The sequence below is a fragment of the Camellia sinensis genome, chromosome 15, assembly GCF_055761805.1.
Source record: "Camellia sinensis isolate YWXY chromosome 15, ASM5576180v1, whole genome shotgun sequence".
NCBI lineage: Eukaryota > Viridiplantae > Streptophyta > Magnoliopsida > Ericales > Theaceae > Camellia > Camellia sinensis.
Window position 1 is genome coordinate 16,263,588 of NC_138975.1, and position 21,887 is coordinate 16,285,474.

A 21,887-nucleotide genomic window follows, 5' to 3' on the forward strand; every position below is an offset into this window, starting at 1 on the left:
TTGGTTGGCGTTTAGTTTTTTTATTTCACCCTTAGGATTTGGATGATGGAATATTAATTGGGGTTTAGTCCTAATTTAATATTTAATTGTCCAAATTTTGGGGCGTGACAACGCGTTTGCAAGAGAGAATGTGAGCAGTGGAGGTGATTGTTCAAAGGAATAAGAGTTTTATATGGCATAGAAGCAAAACGGTGAGACTTTTCAAAATTTTTTTGGCAGCGTGTGATGGCTGTCACAGTGAGTGGGGGCAATTAACGCATGCCACGTGTCCCAGTGACGACACAATGTCAAAAACGTGAAAAGATGGGTTGTACGACTAGCACAATTTTTGGAAACCAAGCTAATTTTGAGCTCGGTTAGTTTGAGTATTTCAGCTCGGTTAGGCTGAGTGGTTTAGGGTTTGATTGGCATAAATTCTGATAGTTTAGTCGAGACAGGATAATCCCAAACATGCTGCGCAGATGGAATTAAAGGGCAATTGAGTAATTTATGTGAATAAATTGGGCTGAGCTATATCCATTTTTCTTTTGGGCATTAGGCCGAGCTATGGGCCAAAGTTGTGTGTGTAAGTAGCCCGGTTATGGGCTATCTATATACCGAGATATGAGAGATGTCGCCATGGCCCTAACCCAGCTGTTTAAAATTAAGCCCTATGACGGACCGAGGTATTAGTAGGAAAGAGAATCGTGCTAAGTGTAGCTCAGCAAGGCATCCTATACAGTGAGGGTTAACTTAATACCGCCCAGAGTAGTTTAGGGCCGCATTAGCTCGGTTGATTGGCACACCAACAAAGCTAAAAGAGTTAGAGTCTTACAGGGATTGTGCCAACCATCTCACTTGGTTAGTAATGAGTATGATGTTATCAGGACAAAACCTAAGAGGACTCTGCTAAGGAGAGTTGGGGTCCTACTAGGATTGTACTAGGCGGAATCTATAAAAGCTCATGACATGACCTACGCACAGGTATTACAATTCTTACTCATAAATACTTAGAGCTTTTGCACCTATTATCTATTTGCTGACTTAGGCATCGGAGAAGTTTCCGGCACACACCTGCCGGCTAGCTCACGTTTGTATTTTCAAGTAGTGAAGCGACGACGTTTGGAGGAGTGAAAATTTGATCAATAAGATTACACAAGAAAATTATTTTGTACTCGTACATAGTTATATAATCCCAAAGGATTGATTTAGTGAATGTGACTTGGGACTTAAGAGTGTCCAATCATTAAAAAAAAAAAAAAATTGTTTTCTAGTTACATAGTGGATCCTATAGGTACAATTCAACATTTTAATTTTGAAAAAGTAATTATTTAAAAAAAAATCTAGTCTTTTTAATACAATTCAGTATGTTTTGTATTTTTATTTCTTCAATTTGTATAGATTATTTTAAAATGTTTTATTGGTAAAATATATCTAAACCATCAAAATCAACCCCTCCAAAAAAAAGAGACAAAAAAAAAAAAAAAAAGAAAGAAAAAAGGGAGAGTTACAATGACATTGTGTCAATGAAGCTTATTTACCCTTACCAAAAAATAAAAAACATTATAAACATTAATAATTAATATTATAATTTTTTAGGTAAATTACAAATACACACATGAGGTTTACTTAAATTACAAATTATCCTTTATAGTTTTAGAAATTACATTATATCCTCTAAGATTTCTAATTTCATAATAAATAAACCCTTTTATTAATAAATCATCAAATTAATTAACAGTTTTTAATGATATTAAAATTTTATTTCAATTAATAATTCAGATAATTTTATTGTTGTATAGAAGAATAATTAATAATTTTATTTTTTCAATTAATTTTATTAAATAAAAAATTCTGATAGAAAGATATTTATAATTTTCTAAACTACAGAAATCAATTCGTATTTTAATTAAATTCTTATATGCAATATACCTTTTTTTTTTTATTAATTTGTAAATATGTTTCCCTGACACCTCTATTAGGTAGTTGTCCCAAAAAGAAGTGCATTGGGTAAAAAAAAACACGCACAACAAAAAAAAAAAAAAAAACAAAAACAAAAACAAAACAAAGACTTGTCATCTAAACTTGAGCGAGTATTTGAATTTAGTAGATCTATTTTGGAATTAATTTTGGTAATTAAAACCGTTTACTTTTTAAAACGCGTTGAGTGGAATATTCATGCAAAAAATAAGACGGTTGGATATCTGTAATTATATATTTGAATCATATTTGTTTTTAAAAAATAGATGACAAATATAATTTTAAAAACAACTATTTATTTTTTGTAATATAAATTTGATTCAAATATATAATTACCAATGTCCAGTCATCTTATTTTTTATATGAATATTCTACTCAACAAATTTTAAAAAGTTAACCAATTCGAATCACCGAAATAGGTCAACAAATGAACCCGCCAAATCCACTCTCTCTTCAGTTGAGATGACTAACAAAAGAGAAGCCAAACCCAAAATGAAATTTCAAAATATCAATATTTTATTATTTTAAATTTAAGCAAAATTTACTTTATTCTTTACAATTTACTCCATAGACAATTTACTCTTATCATTTGAAAACAACCATACTATTATCTTGTGATTTATAAATTAAAATGTCTTGTCAGAGATTCTCTATCAATGTTAACAATGAGACCACGTTTGTTTAACAGATTAAGTTAAATATGATTTTTAGTGAGAGAATGATTAGTGAAGATATTGTTAATGTGAGGATTGTTAGTAAGAGGATTAAGTAAAAGTGTGTTTATTATGATGATGTATGAGAAATGATTAGTAAAGAGATTGTTAAATTATTTTTATAGAAAATAAATAAATAAATTACTATATTAAAAAAACGAAAATAAATACTAAAACAAATCGGTGCACTTGATAAAAAAAATAATTTTTTTTATATAAAATAGACTCAATCCGCTCACTATTTTTCTAAACTCATCCAAAATCTAACCAAGCTAATCCCTTACTGAGGGGAATTACTAAGTCCGTCAAATTATTACTCCCCCCTCCCAAAACACCACCATATAAGTTGTGGGTGGAACCCACTGTCATAGCACTCCAATCCTCTCTCCCACGCTGGTAAACGAACATGGCCTAAGTGTGAAAGTAGAATCCAAGTGGTCTGAATTAGTGAGAGGAGAAAATAATCGAAAGAATTTTTTTTTTATTAGATGAAATTAAGCAATCAAAAGATTTACCACCAACCCAGGGGTGGGTGGCGTTGTGGTTAAGGACTGGGGTTTAAGCCCCTAGGTCACAGGTTCAATTCCTCTCCCTTGGCCAATTTCTTGGGTGAAGCACAGTTAGTTAGAAGGTTAGACCTCAAGTTGTTTAATCAGCATTTGGTGTGGGTTCAATGCTCCTCCACTGTGCGAGTCCTGACTTAAGTGGAGCTTGTCTTGGGAGATCGGGACAAGTTCTCAGGTTATAGTCTCCTTACTCGGAATGGCTAACAGGACACCCTGGTGATTTGTGTAAGGGGGCGCTGCCTTGGACCTGCGGGAGAGTAGGGAGGATTTTCTTGTAGCAAAAAAAAATAAAATATATTTACCACCCAAGAGGCTACAAGTTTGAATTTCACAAAAGTCAAACATTTTAAACCTTGAAATCACTTAAAATTTACCCAATTATTAACTTTAAAACTCCAAAAATAATCAAAATGCATGTAAACTTGTCTTATACCAACATCTGATTAAAAATAAAATTAAAAATTAAAAAAAAAAAAGAAAAAAGAGGTGGAGTGGAGGGGATTATGTTCTCAAATATTAGGGAGTAAATACAAAAGGGTAGGAGTTTGAGGGTTTGGCATGTAATAAAATAATTATTTTAGCCCATTATTTTATTTAGATTATAATTATTTCATTTAAATCAAATTATATTTTTATCATACCACTTCAAATCCAATTCATATTTCATAATTTTTCATAAAAAAATTGAAAAAGTATATTTATTTAAATATCCCAACAATACAGTCTACCTGTTTTTCCTTGAGCACAACAGAGTAACGAAAATGCCCAAGGTAGGAGGTGGTTATAGGGTATGTGGAGAGAGAGAGGTTTGTATGACCGGAGAGGGGTGGTGGGGCTTGGATTGTTGGTGATGATGGAGGTGGTGGCTGATAAGGTAGGAGGTGGTTGTGGATGGTTTGATTTTACATGAAATTGGGGAAAATTGGGAAAGTATTTTCAGTGGTTGATGATGGAAGGTGGGGTGGGTAATGGTGACTGTGGAGGATGAAGGGGAAAAGGTGACTATAGTGAATGAGAAATGGGTGATGGTGACTCTGGTGAGAACAGACCAGTGGTGTTATGTGGAGGATGTGGTCATGTCTGAGCACCTACCCATTCACTAATATCCACAATATATTCACCAAACCCAGGCAAGACCAAGAAAGAATATATACTGTTTTTTCATTACCTCCCATTAGATTGACTTTGCCTTTGCTTGAATTTATTTGCTGCAATTTGTCAACCATATACACTAATATTTAAATGCTTTATAGTTATCAAGCGGTAGCTATTTCTCTTCAAATTACCACCTGGCCATTCACAGAGGTTTCTAATGGAGATGAAGGATTTAGGAGTATAGAGACAAAACCTAAGAGGATCTGTAATGGGGAAGAAAATTTTAAATTTTTTAAATATTATTTATACATACAAGAGATAAGGGTATTTTTGCATTTTACAATCTCAATTAACATGCTCAACTGGTAAGCAAGTAATGTTAATTTTCAAGGAATGTATTTGTAATTTATCCTGAAAAATAATATATGATCCAAATTTGGCTCTTGTATATTGAGATCCATACCTAGAACAAATCTGAGGCACACATTGAGTTTTTTTTTAATTATTATAAAATTTTAAACAAAAATTGTGGGTATAGTATTACTCCAGAGACTCATATTTTGTTGGGAAGTGGCATGCTAGCTTCTTACTATTGTTACTCATGTACATGTATATGCAGGAGGGTTGTCTTCGATTTGTGAGGGTGAATTTGATTTCATCACTTCTCGCATTCAGAGGACCGTCATTGATGAACTCAACCTACTATTCCTCCTTGTATTCTATCTATGTTTGCTCATTTCTTACCTAGGAAAGCACAACATTGTTAGTAGGTTGAGTAGAAGGGAATGGATCACTATGGCCACTTCAATAGGCTCTGCCCTTATTAGCATTGCATATCTCAGCTCCTGTTTGTGTGTTCTGATACCCCATGGATTTAGTAATTATAGTAGTTGAGTTGTGCATTTTGTTAGGGGACTCATTTGGATCTCTTTGACTGTTTCCTTGCTAGTACAACCATCCAAATGGGTCAAAACTCTGGTTTCTGTTTGGTGGATGTTGTTCTTTATGTTAATTTCTGCCCTAAATATCCAAGTTTTCCTACGAAACAAGCACAACATTCAAATCCTAGACATGGTATCATGGTTTGTGAACTTGTTGCTTCTCTTTTGTGCTTTGAGGAATTTCAGTCCCTTCTTTTGTTGGCCAGCCTTAGACAAGGGTTTATCAAAACCCCTATTAGTCGAGAAGCCTGAAAAAAACTGTAGTATAGGCCATGGTAGTTTTCTTAGTAAACTGACATTTTCTTGGATCAATCCTTTGCTTCAATTGGATAACTCAAAGATTTTAGCTGTTAAAGACATTCCTTGCTTGGTCCCCGAAGATGAAGCAGTTTTATCCTATGAGAAATTTGCTAATTCATGGGATTTGTTGCAAAGAGAGAATAGCTCAATCAATGCTAGGAACTTGTGTTTTGGGTGTTAGCAAGAATTTATATCAAAGAAATGTTATTTGTAGGAATTTGTGCATTTCTTAGGACACTTAGTGCGGCTGCTGCTCCTTTGTTAATCTATGCTTTTGTAAATTATTCAAATAGGGATATGGAAAAAACACATGAAGGTCTTATCTTAGTGGGTTGGTTGGTTGGTTGTTGTCAAGGTTGTTGAGTCTTTGTCTCAAAGGCATTTCTTTTTCAATTCAAGGAGGATTGGAATGAGAATGAGATCATCTTTAATGGTGGCAATTTATCAAAAGCAACTCAAGCTTTCTAATTTAGGAAGGGAAAGGCATTCAACCAGGGAGGTTGTGAATTACATTGCGATTGATGCTTACCGAATGGGGGGATTTCCTACGTGGTTTCATTTGGGATGGAGCTTATCTCTGCAACTATTTCTAGCCATCTTGGTCCTCTTTTGGGCTGTGGGTCTTGGAGCTCTTCCCAGTTTAGAACCTCGTCTTATCACCGGGCTTCTTAATGTTCCATATGCAAAGTTACTTCAAAAATGTCAGTTTGAGTTTATGTCAGCGCAAGACAAGCAACTTAGATTCATGTCCGATATCGTAAACAACATGAAAATCATCAAGTTACAATCATGGGAAGATAAGTTCAAGAACTTGATTGAATCATACCGAGAAAATGAATTCAAGTGGTTGTCAGAATCAATGTATAAGAAGGCTTATGGCACTACACTGTATTGGATGTCTCCAACAACTGTTTCTTCTGTCATTTTTTTTGGATGTGCAATTTCCAAGAGTGCCGCTTTCGATGCCAGCACAATTTTTACAATTTTAGGAGTGCTACGAATTATGTTAGAACCTGTGAGACTGATACCCGAGGCTCTTTCAACAATAATGCAAGTCAAGGTCTCTTTTGATCGGATTGAGTCTTTTTTGCTTAATGAAGAACTCCAAAATGAGAAATTATTGACAAATACAAGGCGGGATTCAGATGAGTGTATGATTATAGAAGCTAGCAATTTCAGTTGGGACCCTAAATCAGTGATTCCAACACTTAGAAATGTTAACCTAGAAGTAAGATGGGGACAAAAAATTGCAGTTTGTGGGCCAGTTGGAGCTGGAAAATCATCACTTTTATATGCTATTCTCTGGGAAATACCCAAAACTTCAAGACATGTGAGTTACAAAACAGACATTATATATGAATCTTGTACTAATTTTGTGTTCACTAACTAATCTCTTTGTTACTTGAATCTAGGTGAAACTATTTGGATCCATTGCCTATGTTTCCCAAGCTTCTTGGATCCAGAGTGGGACAATTTGTGATAATATACTCAATGGGAATGTGATGGAGAAAATGAAATACGTGAACGCTATCAAAGAGTGTGCTCTAGATAAGGATATAATTAGTTTTGAACATGGTGATCTCATAGAGATAGGTCAGAGAGGGCTTACTATGAGTGGCGAACAAAAACAAAGGATACAACTTGCTCGAGCTTGTGAAAATATTGTGTATATCTTGTATATATTTTCTAACACAGCAGTCTCTAACACAGTTCCAAGCTTCACCTCCAAGTTCTTCTCAGACTCCGATTGCATACACTGTCTCTGCTCTAGTTCCTGATCCTGATTTGGCTTCCTTGAGTACTCAGATTGTTCAGCTTCAACATTTGATGTTTGTCTCCCAGCCACCTTCGTCTGTCTCTGCTCTTACCTCTATTCATTCAGGTTTGATTGGGTCTTCTTCAAGTATCGTTGCTTCTAGCTAATGGCTTTTTAACTTTGGTGTCTCTCATCATATGACTCCTCATCTTTCTTTACTTCAAAACTCTGTTCCTCCTCCTTTTCCTATTACTGTTGATGCTACTAATGGGTCTAGTATGTCTGTTCTCTCTGTTGGGTCTGTCTTACCATCTACTATGTCTGCTGCCACTATTCCATCTGTCCTTTAGATTCCTCAGTTATCTATTAGTTCAATATTTATCAGTCAGCTTGATGCTTCTAGTTTTGATGTAATCTTTTTTTCTTCTGTCTGTTCTGTGTAGAATCGGATGTCTAAGCAGCAGATTGGGACTGGACGTAGAGTTAGAGACCTCTATGTAGTAGAAAGCTTGCATCTCCATCTGTCTGTCTTTCCGACTGCTTTTACCTCATTTCGGTTAGATTCTTAGTTGTGTCCGTTTTATTTATGGCATTCTAGATTAGGTCATTTGTCTGTTGATCGCTTACGGTCTTTAGCTCAGTCCGAGGTGTTAGGTAAAGTTTCTCCGAGTTCACTTACCGAATGTCAAGGGTGTAAACTTACCAAAATGATAGCCTTACCTTTTACTCACAGTACTTTTATTTATGTTACACTATTTTCTCTCGTACATACTGCTGTTCGGGAACCCTCTCATATTCTCACCAAAAGGGGGTTCTGCGTATTATGTGTCTTTTGTTAATGGTTGCACCCACTATACTTGGGTTTATCTTATGACTCATAAGTCTGATTTCTACTAGATATATCGTACCCTTCAGTCTATAATCATTACACAGTTTGGGTTTACTATTAAAATCTTGCGGTTTGACTTGGGTGGGGAGTATTTTAAAACTGAATTCTGTGAGTATTTGGCCAATTTGGGTAACATTCACCAAACTTCTTGTTTTGATACACCCACCCAAAATGGCAAGGCTGAACGCAAACACCGTCATCTGCTTCAGACTATTCGGTCTCTTCTTTTCTCTGCGTCAGTTCCTGTCCTGTTTTGAGGAGAAGCAGTTCTTACTGTTGCTTTTCTTATTAACCGTATTCCTACCCCCTTTCTTTCTGGTTGTTCTCCTTATGAAGCCCTATTCTCCCAAGTTTTGAACTATTTCCTCCTTTGCGTCTTTGGGTTCGTTTGTTTTGTCCTTCTCCCCTGAAAAGATCGAACCAAGCTCAGTGCCCGGTCTATTCTTTGTGTTTTTCTGGGCTAGTCTTACTCACAAAGGCTATCGCTTTTATGACGCAGTTTCCCATCGTCTTTCTGGGCTAGTTTTAATGTTTCCCTTTGCCTTCCTCAAATGTCTAGCTTACTTTTAGCTTTCTCTTACCACTATCTCTGTTTCCAAAAAGGATTTGGTTCACATCGATCCATTTCCTTCTGAGGTCCCATCTGATGAGTATATCTCCACTGTTCATTCTGAGCTTGTTCCATCTTCTCCATCTTTCACTTCTCCGGCTGAGTGCCTCTCTATTGACCCCCCTACGCCTATACCTCTCTCTCATACTATTTCACATGTGGTTACTTCTCCTCTTTCAGTTTCTTCTCCTCTTCCGTTGTTAGTCTATTTCTGTTGCACGGCTTCCCTTCCACTAGCTGTCTCTACTCCTGCTGCTGCTCCTCCTGCTTTTGATAACTCTGATCCTGTTGCCCCCCAGTATCCTACTCGAGAGCGTTGTCCTCCAAACAGATTGGGTTGGTCTAATACATGTTTTTCTACTTCATATCGTACTTTTTTGTCTTCTATTCATTCTTTTTCAGAACCTCAGTCTTACAAGGAGGCCTATCAGGATCCTCATTGGGTTCGTGCTATGGAGGATGAGTTGTTTGCCTTGCAGAAGACTAACACTTGGGCGTTGATTCCTTTGCCTTCTGGCAAGAATCTGGTTGATTACAAATGGGTCTATAAAGTCAAGACTCATTCTGACAGTTCTCTCGAGCAATACAAAGCTCAGCTGGTTGCTAAGGGTTTCTCACAGGAGTATGGTATAGATTATGAGGAGACCTTTGCCCTTGTTGCTAAGATGACTACTGTCCGTACATTGATTTATGTTGCGGCTGTTCAACATTGGCCTCTCTATCAGATGAACGTTAAGAATGTTTTCCTTAATGGTCAAGAATGTTTTCCTTAATGGTCATCTCACTGAGGAGGCCTACATACGTCCACCCCCTGGCCTTTCCCACTTTTTTAGGCAGGTTTACCGTCTTCGACGTGCTCTGTATGGTTTGAAGCAATCTCCTCGTGCTTGGTATGATCACTTTTAGACTGCTGTTACCGAGCTTGGGTTTCACCCTTCTGCTTCCGACTCTACTTTGTTTCTGAGACATACCTCGGTTGGCTTTGTTGCTCTGTTACTGTATGTAGATTATATGATCATCGCTAGCTCTGACTCTTCTGCTATCTCTGAGGTCAAGCAGCATCTTTTCCGCACCTTCGAAATGAAGAATTTGGGTCCTTTACGGTATTTTCTGGGTATTGAGGTTGCTTCTTCTCCAAAGGGCTATTTTCTCTCTCAGGCTAAGTATGCTAATGAGGTCATTCACCGTGCTGGTCTTATTAACACTAAGATTTTTGATACACCTATTGAGCTTAATGTGAAGTTCAACTCTGCTGATGGTGTCCCATTGGATGATCCAACCTTATATCATGAGCTTGTGGGTTGTTTAGTTTATCTGACTGTCACTAGCCCTGATCTTGCTTATGTTGTACATGTGGTTAGTCAGTTTGTTTTTACTCCTCGCTCTACCTACTGGGCTGCTTTGGTTTACATTCTTCGTTATCTCAGGGGTACCATCTTTCAAGGCTTACTGTTTTCCTCTACTTCCTCTTTGGACTTGGTAGCCTATGCTGATTCTGATTAGGCTGGTAATGTTACTGATCGCAAGTCTACGTCTGGTTTCTGTATGTTTCTTGGTGATTCATTGATCTCTTGGAAAAGCAAGAAACAATCAGTTGTTGCTCGCTCTACTGCTGAAATTGAGTATCGTGTTATGGCTCATGCCACTGCTGAGATTGTTTGGCTGCATTGTCTCTTATCTAATTTGGGTGTTCCTCAATCTTCCTCGACTTCTCTCTACTGTGATAACCGATGTGCTATTCAAATTTCCTATAACACTATCTTTCATGAGCGGACGAAGCACATCGAGATTGATTGTCACTTCGTCCGACAACATTTGCAGTCTGACTCTATTTCACTTCCGTTTGTTCCCTCTGCTCTGCAGCTTGCTGACTTCTTTACCAAGACTCATACCACTGCGCCATTTCAGTTTCTTCTTAGCAAACTCTCAATGATTTCCGCCAAAGCACCTTGAGTTTGAGTAGGGGTGTGAGAATATTGTGTATATCTTGTATATATTTTCTATTTTTAAGACAGATTTGGTTGTATATAACTTAGGCTTTTGATTAGATATTTCCATACTTAGATTTTAGGGTTTCTTGTTTCCTATATAAGTTGATGTAACTTTTGTTGTAAACACACATTGAATATACAAGATATAATTCTCTTCAGAAATCTTACAGAGCTGTCTACAATGATGCTGATATATATCTCTGCGATGACCCTTTCAGTGCAGTCGATGCACATACAGCAATGACTCTTTTTAATGTAAGGTTGATTAGATATAAATGAATACATTTATATACATGACACAATAGTTTTCTTGTTGTTTCTTACTTTGAATAATACAACCGTAGGATTGTGTTATGGTTGCCCTAGAGAAAAAGACCGTCATTTTAGTTACTCATTGAGTGGAGTTTCTCTCTGCAGTTGATAAAATTCTGGTAATCTTACCCACTTTGAATTGCCACTCTTGTATTTACATATTGGCTATCAAAATCTTGCCTAGATTTTTATTTATTTATTTATTTTATTCTATGGAAGGCGGGGAAGTTACTCAATCAGGAAGCTATAAAGAACTCATGATGAAAGGGACGCCATTTGAAAAGCTTGTGAGTGCCTATAGAAATGTAATAACAGTCTTGGATCTTAAAATTAATAAGAACTATAGTGAATCCCAAAAAGGAGATAGGGATCATCTAGAAGAGACTAAAAGGCCATACCTTAGTAAAGGAAACAAAGAAAGGAATGTTTATGTTAAAGGTTTACCAAAAGTACAACTGACAGATGAAGAAGAGAAGGAAAACGACAATGTTGGTTGGAAACCATTTTTCGATTACATCCTCGTCTCAAAGGGATCACTTTTCCTCTGTTTAAGTATAATAACTTAGCTTGCTTTTACTGCTCTTTAGACTAGCTTCACTTACTGGCTAGCGTTTCCCATTCAAATTCCTAATATTAGCAATGTCATCTTAATCAGAGTATACACTATAATTTCAACAATGAGTGCCTTGTTTGTATATCTATGGTCTTTGTTTGCTGCCTTTTTGGGATTAAAAGCGTCTAAAGTCTTCTTCTCTGGCTTCATCAATTCAGTTTTCGATGCTCCCATGCTCTTCTTTGATTCTACCCCTATTGGTTGGATTTTAACCAGAGTAAGATTTTTTCCTATTTTCAAGCAATCTTACACTTTTAAGGGTTTTATGTATTCAATTTGCACATTTGTTTCACATTTGACTTGCAGGCTTCATCGAACTTGAGTGTGTTAGATTTCAACATACCTTCCTGTCTTCCCTTTGTTTGTGTTGCTGTGATTGAGCTACTAACAATTATTGGCATTATGGCCTCAGTCACGTGGTAAATTCTCATTGTAGCAGTGTTCGCCCCAGTGGCTTCAAAATATGTTCCAAGTAAGTCTCATTTTCACATTGATAATTGTCTTTTTCTTATTCTTCTTCCATGAAAAAAAAAATCACTATGATATTTCTCTTTTGAATGAAAGGATATTATCAAGCCTCTGTAAGGGAACTAACGCGAATCAATGGAACAACAAAAGCAACTATCATGAATTATGCAACAGAGAAATCACTTGGGGTGGTGACAATAAGGCCATTTAATATGGCAAACAAGTTCTTCGAGAACTATTTAAAGCTCATTGACATGGATACAAAACTTTCTTCTATTCCAATGCAACCCTAGAGTGGTTAATTTTGAGAGTTGAAACACTTTAGAATCTAACTTTATTTACTGTTGTTTTTCTCTTGATTTTACTTCCCATAGGTTATGTAGCTCCAGGTATCCATGATCCACTGAAACTTCGTGTTTGTCACTTGGAAATGATTTCTTAGATACTTCACATGTGTTGAACTTTTTGCAGGGCTTGTTGGACTTTTTTCTAATGCTTTGGCTTTGACGGTTACCCAAGTATTCATGACTCGATGGTATAGCAGCTTTTGTAATTATATAATTTCTGTGGAACGGATCAAACAGTTTATGCACATACCTCCTGAGCCTCCGGCAATTGTGGAGGACAAAAGACCACTGTCTTTATGGCCTTCCAAAGGAAAAATAGAGTTACACGATTTGAAGGTAAGGGTGCTTCTTGTTGGGCACAAACACAATCTTTGATGAAACAATTTAAACATCTTTCGTAAAAGAGTTGAAATGTAGTGCCTGGTTCATTTAAAATATTTGGAGGGGAAAAAAAATGCAATGTGCTTTTTCTAGTAATAGTTTCCGCTTTGAATTCCAAGACTCCTCACCTAAGTTCTAATCATCCATAGGGTGATCTTCAACTCCCCTTTCCTAATTTAAGATCAGTTTTATCTTTAATCTTCAAAATGCTAAACAAGCTAACATAAGAAGCTCCAGTGACAATTTAAACACATTCATCCCTAAAATTCCAGTGACAATTTAAACACATCCATCCCTAAAATTGAATAAAAGCTTTATAAACCTTTATCTTAGTGGCTAGCTTGTAACTTTACTGATGGTATTTAAATCTAACAATTCATTATGCTTTGGTTGAATTCAGATAGATACCGGTCAAATGCCCGATTGGTTCTTAACGGTATCACTTGCATTTTCACAGAAGGGACCAAGGTAGGAATTGTTGGAAGGACCGGAAATGGCAAAACTGTGCTCGTAAGTGCTTTGTTTCGCCTGGTACAACCAGATAGTGGGAAAATTCTTATAGATGGACTTGACATTTGCTCAATAGGTCTAAAGGATTTAAGGATGAAACTCAGCATCATCCCTTAAGAGCCAACACTTTTCAAGGGTACTATTCAAACGAATTTGGATCCTTTAGGTGTTTATTCTGATGATGAAATATGACAGGTAAAGCCTATTAATTCTAAATCTTTGTATACATCACTACAAGAAAAGTGGGCTTAAACGACAGAAGCATTTGTGACGGCACATTTGCCGTCTCAAAAGGTGACTTTTTGTGACGGCATAACTTGCTATCACAAAAAAGGTGAATTTTTGCGACGGCACAACTTGCTGTCGCGAAAAATATGAGTTTTTACGACAGCACAATTTGCTGTTACGGAAAAATAGAGTATTTGCAACGGCAGAAAGTGTTATCGCAAAAAAGGACAGTATTTGCGATGACAGAAATTGATGTTGCAAAAAAAAAGAGTATTTGCGATGGCAGAAATTGCTGTTGTGAAAAAATAAAGTTTTTGTGACGGCACCAGTTGTAGTCGCAAAAAATTAAAAAAAAATGGGTTTTTGCGACTATAATAGGTATCATTGTAAAAAAAAAAAAGTAAAAAAAAAAATATTGTGGCTTTGAGATAGCTTCATATATATATATATAGTCACAAAATGGTTTGAATAAATGCAACGGTATTTTTCTGTCGCAATTTTAAAAAAAAAAAAAAACGATTTCATCTTACTCTTTTGATATAACATTTCTCTTTTTACCTATTTTTTCATCTTCCTATCTCTCTGTCTTCGTCTTTGTCTCTGCATCTTTCTCTCTTTTTCTCTCTCTCTCTCTGTCTTTCTCTTCTTTTTCTCTCTCCCATTCATCACTCTTCACTGTCTATCTGTCTATCTATCTCTCTCTCTACGTCTCTCGCTCATTTCCCTTCTCTCTATCTCTCTCATCTCTCTTCTCTCTCTCTCACGCACCTCTCTTATCTCTATCTCTTTTCTCTCTCTGTCTCTCTCACGTTCATCTTTTTTTGCTCTCTTTCTCTCTCTTTTTTGGTCTATCTCTCGATTATCTGTTGTTTTTCTCTCTTTTTCTGTCTGTCTGTCTGTCTCTATCTCTTTCTCTCTCTATCTCTCTCTCTCACTCATCACTCTTCTTTCTTTATTTCTCTTTCTGTCTGCTTGTCTATTTGTCTGTCTGTCTATCTTTCTCTCCTCCACTGTGTTCGCCTTGTTCATTCTCTACCTCATCTCTTCTCTATTTATCGAGCTCCCTCTCGATTTATTGATCCACTACAAGAAAATGCACTTTTAGTGACTATTTTGCCTCTCTTTCGCTTATCACTCTGTCTTTGTCTCTGTTTCTGTCTCTCTGTCTCTCTCTATGTATCTATCTATCTCTCACCCATCTCTCTCTCTCACCACCCATCTCCTCTACCACCTTCACCACTACTGCAAATGCCAGTCCACTACTACCACTGTTGCCACTCCACCTCTACGACTACCATTACTACTACCATCGCTACCACTCCACTACCACCACTACTACTACTACTGCCACTACTACTACTATTACCTCTTTTCAACCACCGCCACTCCATCTCCTCTACCACTACCACAACTTCACCACTAATCTCCTTCGCCACCACCACCATCACCTCTTATCCACCACCTTTAACACTAATGCTGCTCCATCTCTTCTTCCACAAAAAATTAGTTCCTGATTTTTAGTAACCAAAAAAAATGGGCCATAGAAAAATATTTTTCATTGATCACAAAAAATTAACTTTATTTTAATGGAAAATATTTTTCATTAAAATATTACTCCTAATTCTACCAAATAAAAAAAAGGGCAAATTACATATACACCCCTCGAGGTTTGGCTAAATTACAGATACCCCCCTGAGGTTTCGGAAATTACATCCCGCCCCCTGAGGTTTGTATTTTCATAACAATTTACCCCCTGAGGTTTATATTTCATAACAAATTACCCCCTAATTTCTTATGCAAATATAGCATTCAGGGGGGAATTTGTAATTTCTCAAACCTCAGGGGGGTATTTGTAATTTAGCCAAACCTCGAGGGGTGTATATGTAATTTGCCCAATAAAGGATAATAATAATCTTTTTTCATTAAAATAAAAATGAAACAAATAAATTTTCAACCTTAGTAACTAAAAAAAAAATTTCATTAACTACAAAAAATATATATATTTTTTAACAAAAAATAAAGTTTTTTGGTGACAGCAACTTCCGCCGCAAAAAAAAAAAAGAAAAAAAAAAGAGTTAAACGACACCGTTTTATTGTTTAAATATTTGTTTGTGATGGAAAGCAAAACAAAAAAAAAATCAAAATTTGATGCTTAGCTTCTTTTTTTTTCCCCCCATTCCCGCTCGGTTTCCCTCCTTAAATTTTTTTCATTCCTGCTCTGCCCAAACCAAAAATCCCCAATCTCAAGAACCAAAAATCCCCTTCAACCAAATATCCCTAATCCCTTTGTACAACGAGAGAGAGAGAGAGAGAGAGAGAGAGATGGCGAGCGACGGCAGACGACGGATTTGAGGAGGAAGAAGAAAGTGGAAGTGATCGATTACACAAACAATAGCTGATTTTGAGATGCCCATAGTTAGATTCTAAATCCACGATTTGAGGTAAAAAAACCCTAATTACCCCCCCATTTTTTCTCCAAATTCCCGCCAATAATCGGTATTTGTTTCTGTTCAAACACAATTATGGAGTTGGAATTTGAAATTCAGATGATTATCAATATACATATCGGTTCAATTCTTTATACTCTAATCGTATTTGCATCGAGAAATTTGTATATGTGTGTGTGTAATAGAATATATATATATATATATATATATTAGATTGAATTTCAGTCTCAATAGTGCTTCAAATCAGGTTTTTATTTGAATAGACTAAAAAATAAGAGTCTTGTTGATTTATTTTAATTATTTTTCTGGCTGGATTATTTTTATTTTAGTCAAGCTAATTTGTACTTTTGAAATAATACTTGAAAAGCTTTGATTTTGCTGACAATAGCCAAAATCAAAAAATTTATCCATTATCAAAAGTTTTCCTAGCAACAGACAAGACTGCCATGATTTATAAAACATAAATATGAATACAAGATAGAGAAACAACATGGGAAGAATACCAATATGACAAATTTATAATAAAAAAAAGTAATATACAACAATAAATATGTATTGTTCCAGCTACGATAAGCTGCTAAGAACCAACCAGAACTTTCAATTTAGTAGTTTTCACCTCCTGAGCATTGCATTTGCACTTTGTTAAGTCAAAATGTGATGTGATGTGGTGTGTAGTGAGCTTTCTAGTGGAAATGCAGACTTGAAAAACTGACTTACAGCTTGCTTTGCTCTGGGGGGAGCTTCCTGAATCAGGCCAACTCGGCTGGATTGATCGGTATACCAATAATCAAGTCTTCAGCCAACTGGTCGAATACATTACATCAACCTAGGTGACTCGACAAAATTTGACATGCTTTAATTTTACTGTTTCTCAATTTTTCGGGTCTAGTACGCAAAGTATTTGAAGAAACTAGTCTTACATATATTCTAACAATTATACTCTAACATTACACAAGAAATGTCACATCTTATTGTCAAAATATGTTGAATACTTATCTTGAACATATATGATACTTTGATTCTAAAATTAAAGACAAATAAACTTTAATTGGGATATTTTTGGGAAGTATTGGATAAGCATTTGTGAGTATCCAAAGAGTATTGGTATCCAATACAATTTTGATATGGAAGTATCCATGCTTCATGGGCTATGATAACAGGGCTGCTGAAAATTTTAAGGTTGTTTTCCTTTTTGTTTGCTAGTATTTTTAAAAACAAAATGGTTTATGTCACCAGATTTTTGTCGTTGTTTTATGTAATTGCCTAGTTGGATGCTTGTGATTAGTTCCATGTTTGGAATAAATTATATTATGAAGAAAGTTAAATATATCTTTCTATGTTTGCGATGATAAAAGTTGATGACCTTTAGCTGTATTTAGAAATGTTTTATCAATGTATTTTTGTTTCTGATTCGTTTTTTGAATTTGGAATTTTTTTTTTTTCTTCTTTTTCTCAGGTCTCAAAATTGGGTTATGGCTGTATGGGGCTTAGTGGAGCCTACAATTCTCCTGTCTCTGATGAGGATGGCATTGCAATAATCAAGTATGCATACAGTAAAGGTATTACTTTCTTTGATACGTCAGATATTTATGGTGTTGACCACTCTAACGAAATATTACTGGGAAGGGTAATGCTTTCATTAACATGGTACTTGAGCATTTGGGCTTGTTATGGGAATTTGGTTATAGCCATTTATTACATTTAATGTACTCTGTTTGTAGAGAAATATAAAGAATTGAACTTAGTAAGTCTTAAGAAATTAAAAGATTTTGTTAAAACTATTTTTTGGGAGATTCCTTGAAAAGAAAAACATGAGTTCTTATTATTGGTGTTGTCCTATTGGGTGTTGGGAAGGGTTGAGTCGGATTTATTTTCCTTATTGATTATTGTTGATTCTTTAGTTAGTTGAGATGTAATTTTCCTGGTGTGGATTGTTTTTGTTAGTATCATCTTGATGCTTTTTTTCTAATAAAGTTACTCTTATTTATAAAATAAATAAATAAAAAAGAAAAAGAAAGCATGAGTTCTTCTCTACACTACATTGGTATAAAGGACCATTGATTATGCTCATTTAAGAACTTGTTGAAAAGATGTCATATATCCCAGATCAATTTTTCTTAGGGAAATGACATGACATAGAGTTTCCTCTTCCTTTTGGAAGAGTTCTGAGTCCTATAGAAAGCTTCATTCACTCATTGGATGAAAAGGTACGTGCATTACTTTTTATTTATGCATAGTATGAGAAATTTTCTATTTTGAGTAATCACTAATTGTTAAGTTGTATAAATTTTCTATTTTGTATTTTGGTTTTGGTTTTTTTTTTTAATTTATTTTTATATAGTTAGTTGAGCCACAAAGTGTGCCTGTATATTAAGGAAATGAGCTTTTTGACTGTATATTAAGGAAAGTGTGCCCGTATATAAAGTGCCCCTAAAGAATCTTTTGTGTTGCTTCATGGTATTGATCTGACCCTAGAACAATGGGAAAAAATTGTTGATGTCATTCAAGAAAAGAACCATATTTCATTTTTTGATGTTGCATACCAGGTATTGCTGATTTTTATCTGCTTTTTTATTTTCGTAAGTATTTAGTAGTTTGGATTGCTTGATTTGAAGCTTTTAAATTTCAGTTTATGCATGGATTTCAGTCCCCTGAAATGAAAATTAATTTATTAATATTTTTGAAGTAAAGTCTCATGCTATTCAATATATGTACATATATATTAATCAACATCAGGGACTGTTCTGTTTATCCAAAAAAAAAATCAGGGGCTGTTCTGAGTAGTCAAGGAAAAAAAACTAGGGTTATTTACACTTTGCCCCTTCAACTATCACTGAATATCATTTTACCCCTCTTAACTTTAAAGCCATACACTTGGACCCACTGTCCCATCATGGACAAAAAAAAACCCTCAACGAGAGACTTGTGGGAGAAGACGTGACTTAAATCGGGTTCCCAATTTGGGAGTTAGAGCCAGATTTCGGTCTAGACAAACTAGTTCCTTAAGAAACTTAGAATTCGAGGTATTGACGCCCCAAAATACCAAATAGTGTCGGATTAGCACGAAACTTGGCACACATGACCGCCTTGGCATGAGAGATTTGTGGGAGAAGACAAGACTCGAATTGGGTTCCCGGTTTGGAAGTTGGAGCCGGATTTTGGTATAGACAAACTAGTTTCTTAAGAAACTTAGAATTCGAGGTGTTAACGTCCCAAAATCACCAAACGACATCAGATTAGCACGAAACTTGGCACACACGACCACCTTGGCACGAGAGACTTGTGGAAGAAAATGGGACTCGAATTGGGTTCCCGATTTGAGAGTTAGAGCTGGATTTCGGTCAAGACAAACTAGTTTCTTAAGAAATTTTGAATTCGAGGTGTTAACGCCCCAAAATCACCAAACGATGTCGGATTAGCACAAAACTTGGCACACAAGATCGCCTTGGCACAAGAGACTTGTGAGAGAAGGCGGGACTCAAATTGGGTTCTCTGTTTGGGAGTTGGAGTTGAATTTCGGTATAGACAAACTAGTTTCTTAAGAAACTTAGAATTCGAGGTGTTAACGCCCCAAAATCACCAAACAGCATTGAATTAGCACGAAACTTGGCACACACAACTGCCTTGGTACGAGAGACTTGTGGGAGAAGACGGGACTCAAATTGGGTTCCCAGTTTGGGAGTTAGAGCTGGATTTCACTCTAGACAAACTAGTTTCTTAAGAAACTTAGAATTCGATGTGTTAATGCCCCAAAATCACCAAACGGCATCAGATTAGCACGAAACTTGGCACACAGGACCACCTTGGCACAAGAGACTTGTGGGAGAAGACGGGACTTGAATCGGGTTCCCGGTTTGGCAGTTGGAGCCGGATTTCACTCTAGACAAACTAGTTTCATAAGAAATTTAGAATTCGAAGTGTTAACGCCCCAAAATCACCAAACGGTATCGGATTAGCATGAAACTTGGCACACATGACCGCCTTGGCATGAGAGACTTGTGGGAGAAGATAAGACTCAAATCGGGTTCCCGGTTTGGGAGTTAAAGCTGAATTTCACTCTAGACAAACTAGTTTCTTAAGAAACTTAGAATTCAAGGTATTAATGCCCCAAAATCACCAAACGGTGTTGGATTAGCACGAGACTTGGCACACACGACCGCCTTGGCATGAGAGACTTGTGGGAGAAGACGGGACTCAAATTATGTTCCCGGTTTAGGAGTTAGAGCCGGATTTCACTCTAGGCAAACTAGTTCTTTAAGAAACTTAGAATTCGAGGTGTTAACGTCCCAAAATCGCTAAACAGCATTAGATTAGGACGAAACTTGGCATAAACGACTGCCTAGGCACAGGAGACTTGTGGGAGAAGACGAGACTCGAATTGAGTTCCCGGTTTGGGAGTTAGAGCCAGATTTCAGAATAGGCAAAATTATTTTCTTAATTATCTTTGTAATTGTATAGTAGTTAAATTTTTATGTTTTTTTGTAATTAACATATTAACACATAATTTTAATGTCATTAATTATTTTTATTTTTTGTTTTTAGATATTTCCGGAGTAGGAGTTTGCTTCTTTTGGATATCATGCCTATGAAGAATGCGACTAATTTTTGTTTTTATACCACGAAGAATGATGAGGAAAACTTTTAATTTTGGTTTATGTTATTTTGAATTATGAACAACATATGTATTTAAATATTATATATGTATTATGGAACATTATGTAGTGGGATAATTTTGTTGATGTATAGTTATGAATGCAAAAATATTTTTATTATGGAGAAATTGTTATTTCTATACAGGAATTTTTATATTATTATGCAATTATTGGTTTCTTTTTCAATTGTTTTTTTATTGAATATAGGTAATTTTAATATTTTTAATAATTTTATTGCTGGTTTTTTTTTTTGGTGACATCACCACACCGTCGCAAAAAACAGGTAATTTTTTTTTATAATAATTATTGCACTTTTTCTTGGGACGGCACCACACCGTCGCAAAAAACCAAAACTTTTTTTTTGGTGACATATTAAATGCCATCACAAAAGAAATATGTCGTCGCAAAAAAAAAACAATTTGCAATAGAAATTTTTGCTATCTCAAATAAAAATTTTAGCGACGGCAAAATAGTGTCGTCGCAAAAGGTCTCCATTTTTTAGATATTATAGGCGATAGCAAAATGTCGTCGCAAAAGGCAACATTTGCCGTTGCAAAAAAAAGGCGATGGCATGATGCCGTTGCTATAACGTTTTTGCAACGCCCTCTATTGTGACCCCTCCTTTTGCCGTCGCTAAAAATCATTTCCCCTCGCTAAAAGTTTTTTAAGACGACATTAGAAGTATTAGCGACAGTATTTTGCCGTCACAAAAACTTTAAATTTTTGTAGTGCATCTACGATTGACATGTGACATGTCAACAAGAAAATTTCATAATTTTAGAACAATGTTTTGTTAGTAAATATGTGATAAATAATAAAATCTGATTAATTCTTGATTTGTAGGCTTTGGAGAAGTGCCAACTTAAGGCTACCATCAACAGCCTTCCTAATTTACTCGATTCGTCAGGTGAGTTGAACTCATAAACTATATAAGGTTGAAATTAATAATGCATAGAAAACATTGCTTTTTATTGTATTTTACAGTGAGCGATGAAGGCGAGAACTGGAGTGTGGGGCAACGCTAGCTCTTCTGTCTCAAAAGAGTCCTTCTTAGGAGAAAAAAATTATTGTCCTAGATGAAGCAACCGATTCCATTGACTCCGCTACTG

General features: G+C 35.8%; 1 pseudogene; it reads left to right on the forward strand.

Annotated features, from left to right (window-relative positions):
- Window positions 1-4,206: 4,206 nt before the first annotated feature.
- LOC114267514 (ABC transporter C family member 8-like) overlaps window positions 4,207-21,887 on the forward strand; it is a 158,809-nt pseudogene continuing 141,128 nt past the window's right edge.